This window comes from Azolla caroliniana, unplaced genomic scaffold (genome assembly GCF_043228905.1).
Source record: "Azolla caroliniana isolate FFs.n. ecotype wild unplaced genomic scaffold, voAzoCaro1.0.p SCAF_12, whole genome shotgun sequence".
Lineage (NCBI taxonomy): Eukaryota > Viridiplantae > Streptophyta > Polypodiopsida > Salviniales > Salviniaceae > Azolla > Azolla caroliniana.
Genome location: NW_028230447.1, coordinates 6505088 through 6512313, shown reverse-complemented (window position 1 = coordinate 6512313; position 7226 = coordinate 6505088). Strand labels below are relative to the sequence as shown.

Here is a 7226-nt window from a genome sequence, read left to right as displayed (position 1 = left end):
CACGATCTTCCCTTTTGTGAAAGGCCCATGTTCCCTCTGCGGGCTCAGTTGATTACACCAACACAACCAACATGACTTTCTTGATCGTCTAGGAACACCTCCGCTTATTAGAGACCAACTCACCTATGTAGTGCTTCGTCTTCTTCAGGGCTCCATGGTCCTTTGATCCGATCAACTACCAACTTTTGATGATTATGATGATGATGATGATGGTTATAGTTATGGCTATTGTTATGATTGTGATGGATATGGCTATGGGGGTGATTATGATTATGGGAAGATTGATCTAGCTCGAAAGGCAAAGGTGAAGGAGATGGTTGGATTGGCGCATCAGAGATCGCCATGTTAGAAAATATAATTAAAATTGTACAAATTAAATAAATAAATAAAACAATTATATGACTCGTTATATGAAGAGTCATATGAATAGTTACATTGTTGTAAACAAAAGGGCACATTTGTCTTATAAGAACAACAACACACATTCGTAGAGAAGAGCCATAACCATTCTAAACCAATCAAATTCATCTTTCTCTCTCTATCTCCCTGTTTTTGAAGTTCTACATGTTATCAGAGCAGGTTCCCTATTCTACCATAGAATAATCTGAGAATGACTTGTAGATCAAACTTTCTGGAATTTGCACTGAAACAACAAATCATAGAAACTCAGAAAACGGCCCGTAAATCAAACTTTCTGCACAGAAACAAATAAATCACAGGATAGGCCAGAACCTTTTACCCTTTCTAAGACCTGCACACTCCTACTTTTTTTGAACAAATAATCTTTCATAGCAATGGCTCATGCAACACCCTTATCCCAAAACTTCCTATATAGAAAAACAACAATAAGCAAATTTAATAACACAAATTATAGAGTCTGGAGTAGCAAAATGACGCTCCTTGTCAAACAAATGAAGCTATGGGTAGTAGTTGGGGGCATAGAGATACAACTCAACACGTCAGACCCAAACTACCCTGCATGGGAAGAGAAAGATCTAGCACAAAAGCGAGAAATCACGTCGAATTTGGAAGACCAGCAAGCCGATGCGATTAGAGATTGGTGCACTACAAATGCCATGTGGATCGACTTGAAAAATGAATTCGAACCAACTATAGACGGAAATCAGGTCATGACTCTAAACTCATTAGTAATTTTAAAGATGCAAGAAGAAGATGATATGTGTGCATGGAAACGAAAACTAGATGAATGTCTTACGTCTGGCGTCGAAATAGAATCAAAGTTGCAAAGACTCCTGCTATTAGGTGCATTGCAACCATCATGGAGCACTTTTGTGACCACCCAAAATTTCAACACAAACACAACTCTCATTGACCTCATAAATTGTATAAGACAAGAAGAGGCAATGAAAAAGGCACGCCGGCCGGAACAAACAAAACACACATTAATGACGATAGCATATCGTAGCAAACAACCCTATCAAAATCAAAGAATGGAATACAAGCCTAGAAACTACCCAGAAATTCTAGATAAAAAACTGGAGGCCTCAAGTTCTCACAAATTTTCTGCACTATTTGCAAGAAATCCGGACATACCAACAATCAATGTAGGTTTAGAAAAACCAAAATTAAACAACCATACCAAACATATCAGAGACCTAGATCTCGAGTAGAAGCCCACATAGCTGAAGAAATCTCAGAAGATGAGTCATACCCAACTGAAACAAACGAGGAAAAGATTGATGACGGTTATGATGACCTCATGCAAGCCTTTATTGTAGACGCTTTAAATGCAAGAATCAATACAAAACAGAAATCAGACAACACCAGGTACTTTGATAACGGTGCCACACGTCACATGACAAATAATAGACAATCCATCAAAAATTATAACCCCTTACCAGTACCAATCCCCATCGTGTTTGGTAATAATGGTAGGCTAAATGCTTTAGGAAAGGGGTAAGCAAACATTTTTCTAGAAGACAATCAACTTCTCAAAGTAGACAATGTTTATTTTGTTCATGGAATCACGAAAAACTTATTATCAGTTTGTCAAGCAACCAAAAATATAGTTCGAAGAAACATATGCACAAATTAGGCATAAAACCCTGGATGGACAAACAACTAAATACATCAGTAAACACCTAGATGAAGGACTCTATTGCATCCTATGCACACCCAAAACCATTACATTAGAAGCACATTATACATCAACAAACGAACACTCTACTCTAACAAATATGTGGCACCATCGACTCACACACACTCATCTACAAGCCATTAAAAATATGCAACTTCATAACTTGGCACTAGGCCTTCCAAAAGCCCATCTCACAAACCTGAAAATCTGCGAAGGGTGCATCCTTGGAAAAACGCCCTAACATACTTTTCCACTCCACCAAACCACAAGCAGTAGAGCACTGCAACTTGTCCACAGTGATCTCTGTGGCCCCTTTCCTACAAAATCAATTAGTGGATCAGTACACTTCATAAGTTTTACCGATGACTATAGTAAATTCACCGTTATTACCTTTCTAAAAGCTAAAAATCAAGCTCTATCTACATTTAAGAAATATCTTTCTCTTGCTGAAAATCTAACTAACCAAAAACTTCAATTCTTACAAACTGATGGAGGAGGGGAATATCACTCAAAAGACTTCATAAGTTTCTGCAAATCGCAAGGAATCCACCATCGAAGGTCTGTCCCACACACACCCCAACAAAACGGCATAGTAGAGAGGAAAAACAGAAGTTTGTTAAATGTTGCTCGCAACATGTTACATGCTCTAGAATCGAAATTCTGGGAAGAAGCCATTGCAACAACCCGCTACATTCATAATCGAATCTACCAGCACTCCCAAGGCTTCCTTACTCCATTTGAACTCTTGTATGGACATAAACCTCATCCCCAAAATTTGAGAATATTTGGTTGTCCTACATTTGCTCACATATCAGATACAAAAAGAATGAAACTTGATCCAAACGCTAAGAAAGTCGTTTTCGTTGGCTATGGCGATGCTCATGGTTATAAGGCCTACCGCCTATATGACCTAGAACAAAACACATTCTTTTTCAGTAGAAGCATCCCCTTTAATGAAGATAAAATCCTTCAAGAACACAACTGTCCTACAACATCTTCACCAATCACAGAAAATAATAACACAACCAGGTTGTTACACCGCGACGAACAATGCTCAGATGATATACACCAGGGTCTCATTAGCTTTGTTCCTACACCATCCTCGGTCTCCTTCACCTTGACAGCACCATCACATTATCCATTCTCTAATGCTGAGTATAGCTCCACACACTTGGGTACCCCATCTAGTTTATCCCGCACTCCAAAATCTTCCCCTTTGCGTCAAGAAAACAACTATAGAACTCAGAAACTCACATCGGAAAATCAATCCGTCCACAATACTTCATCACCATGGGAGGATCAAGGCGAATATGATCAGACATCTTCCCTTTCCATCTTCTCGAATCATCCCTGTCTATGATCGCCACAACACACCATCGCTCGGGTCCCAACAACCTCTTCGAAAAATTACAGAACACTGCTCCACCTCAGGAAGGTGCAGAAGACACTGACACCATGACCACTTTCACCGATTTGAGGCCGGCACACACAGTCGACAACTAGAGACATTTCGCCATTCTCTAGCTCTCCATTTAGTTCACATCTACGCCTATCACACACAAAATCCAAGTTCAATACTTCCCCTACAAAACTAGACTCCCCTAACACTCCACAACCCCAACATTCACACACTTAAGACAACTACACGACACCCCCTAGATGTTTAAGACCACTATCTGACATATTTACCAAGAGTTGGACCATTTGGAGTGTCACTTTAGCGATCTTGATAATGCTCACACACCTAACATCGTCCAAGATAGTCCACGCATACAAATCTCGAAGAACCCACCAACGTTGAAGAAGCACTCAGAAGCCCTAATGTAGATAACTGTATAAATGCAATGAAAAATGAAATGCACTCCCTTACCAAAAATAAAAATGAGATCTTGTGAGAAAACCCACCCGATTGTAAAATTATAACCTGCAAATGGGTACTCCGAATAAAGCATGACCCCCAAGGACAACCTGTGCGTTTCAAAGCTAGACTAGTTGCTCGAGGCTTCACACAAGTACCTAGATATAGACCACACAGATACCTTTAGTCCCACACTCCGAATAACATCTTTTCGACTACTTGTGGCCATCGTTGCGGCTCAAAAGCTTGAACTTCATCACTTGGATGTTGAAACCGCCTTCCTACAGGGTGACCTTGAAGAAGAAGTCTATATGGAGCAACCTCCCTACTTCCAGAATACACAACTTCAAACACATGTCTGCAAACTGTGGAAGTCAATCTACAGCCTACAACAATCACCTCAAGCCTAGTACTATCGTCTCCATACCCTTTTTATTAAATGGGGATATAATAGAGTTAAAAGTGAACCAAACATATGTTTTAGAAAATCGGCATCTAACCTCATCATACTAGGAGTCTATGTAGATGATTTTCCCTTGTTATCAAATTTTCTATCCTATTTAAATTTCTGTAAACAAGAGTTAAAATCAGCATTTCCTATGACCGAACTTGGACCCATGACCTATTTTCTAGGAATAGAAGTCAAATGAAATACAAGACTAGGTCAAATATCACTCTCACAATCTCGATACATCAATAATATTCTAAAACGTTTTAACATGGAAAATTGCAAACCCATATCTACCCCACTTCCTACCTCACTTAAGTTGTCCACTAAAGATAGCCCAAAATCACCCATAGAAGAAACCGAAATGAAAAACATTCCCTATAGACAAGTAATAGGCTCCATACGATATCTAGTTAGTAGCACGAGACCAGATCTATGCTTTAGTACTGGACTACTATCACGCTTTATGACAAACCGTGGTCCTAAACATTGGCAAGCACTTAAGAGAATTCTTCCATATCTTAACATACTAAACACTTGTGTCTTACTTTTCAATCCACGCATTCGGAATCATCCAACCAAAATTGTGTGGGTGGGCAAACCCCTCAACTGCTCTTCATGGATGGGCCGACTCCGACTGGGGAGGAGATGTGGATGACCGAAAATCCACAAGTGGCTACGTTTACACCTTTGCCGGAGGAGCAATTGCATGGAGATCGAAAACAAGCTACAGTTTCACTATCTTCAACAAAAGCGGAATATGTTGTTACTACTCTAGCTGCAAAAGAAGGAATGTGGTTAAAAGCTATACTGGAAGAAATTACTTTTGTTGAAGGAAAACCAATAGAAATTTACTGTGATAATCAGTCATGTATAAACCTGGCAAGCAACCCAAGAATTAGTGATAACATACATCACATCTCGATGAAGCACCATTTCGTAAGAGACATGATTGAAGGAAAGAAGATCAACATAAAGTTCCCACCTACAACTCTGATGTGGGCAGATTTCTTAACAAAGGCAGTAGCAAATCACAAGCACTTACAATGTTGCAAAAAATATCGGATTGTTTAATCACACAAACACTGAAGATAAAAACTCGCAATTTTGATTATTTTCCTTATGGGGGAGTGTTAGAAAATATAAGGAAAATAATACAAATTAAATAAATAAATAAAATAGTTACATGACTCATGATATGAAGAGTCATATGAACAGTTACATCTGTTGTAAATAAAAGGACACATTTGTCCTATAAGACAATGTTGAGAGATCAAGCGCAACTAGAGTTAGTTAGTTAGTAAACCATGTAACTTCGTAGTTACCTAGATTGAATCTAGTTAGAAGTGTTGACTATAACACCTTAAATAGAACCTTGTACTTAAGTACGATATTCTAGATCCTCCACTCCCAAGGTCATTTAATATAGGACTTAAACACGGTTGTACCTATATTTTACTCACACATGTGTACCTTTGCACATGAGATGTATATATACCTCATTGTGGGTATTTTTGTATTTGATGATGATAATTTAATATAGAGTTAATCATCCCCCATCTAGTGTTGTTCATAAGTGTATCTTCCTCTTACACACATACACACACATATCACATAATCTTCCGCTTAACTTAATCACATAATTAGGTACTACTTAACCTTTGCTTAATTACATATATCTTAACATGGTATCAGAGCGTGTGGTTTAGAAAATCCACTAAGCCCATCCGACTCTGTGATGCCGACGACAAAATCCGACTATCTGCTACCATAGTGCCTCTACGTAGCACATGATCGAATGAAGGAAAGACGAGAAGGAAGTCACTACGTCAAAATGAAGACACAACTGGGTAGCTCGCTCCCCAATGAAAAGCTAGACGAAAGTAATTATTCATCTTGGGAGTACAAGATGAACCAATACCTTGTCGGCCAAGGGTATTGGAGCTACATCAACGGCGCACAAGAAAATAGACCCGACTCAAAGAACGCCGACTACGCGACATGGGAGCAAACGGTGTCATACTGTATTTCGTACACTACGTGAAAATAATATAAAATAACCGATTGAATAAATATGAAGAAAAAAAGAAGAAGAAAATATCAAAATAAGCATTACATGCATAGGGCAAGATTCAAACCTTGCACCTCCATGTTAATAATGTAGTGGTCAAAAGTAGATGTTCCACATAGAAAGGTTAGTTCACCTAGGATAAACTTTAGTTAAAAGAAAACACATGCTAAAAGAAAAAGCTATGCATACACATCTAGCGTGCATGAACGCCATAGTTGATAAAAAACGCACAAGTTAAAAAAAGCATGATCACTTTAGATAAAGCATATATTCTATCTATAGCAAAAGCATGGAGTCTATAGTTAGAGAAGAAAAAGCATGGATTGCTAAGCCTCTCTCATCTCTATATAAGGATGAGGAACACAATGTAAGTGTGTGAAATATTTGGAAATTGGATATATTTCTAAAAAACCACCGATTAATTATATTCGTGGGATTCACGAAATAAACTATACCCGTGGGATTCATGAGGTTTCTATATTCTTATCTTTCTATCTACATTCATATTATTATCTTAATATTGATTAATCTAAGACAATACACTCGTGGGATTCACGAGGTTTCTATATCTCTTTCTTATAATCTATTCATATTCATAACTAGATTAGCCTCAAATTCTTCCTCCTCCTAGTCCAAAACCCCGGTGGTTCCCACCCGACTCACACAACGATCCGGAGCCGAAAGGCATGACAACGGTGAGTCGAGTCATGCATTGCTTGGCAACATGTGTCCACAACCACATGCTTAGCCA

The 7226-nt window shown here is 38.6% G+C and overlaps 1 long non-coding RNA gene across 1 annotated transcript; it reads right to left on the bottom strand.

Moving 5' to 3' along the window:
• Positions 1-454: 454 nt before the first annotated feature.
• LOC147856972 (uncharacterized) lies at positions 455-3634 on the bottom strand. Its single transcript, XR_015530574.1, has 3 exons — positions 2298-3634; positions 740-827; positions 455-643 (listed from the first exon to the last, which is right to left on the bottom strand). It is a non-coding gene; the product is annotated as an uncharacterized LOC147856972 (long non-coding RNA).
• Between the last annotated feature and the right edge of the window lie 3592 nt (positions 3635-7226).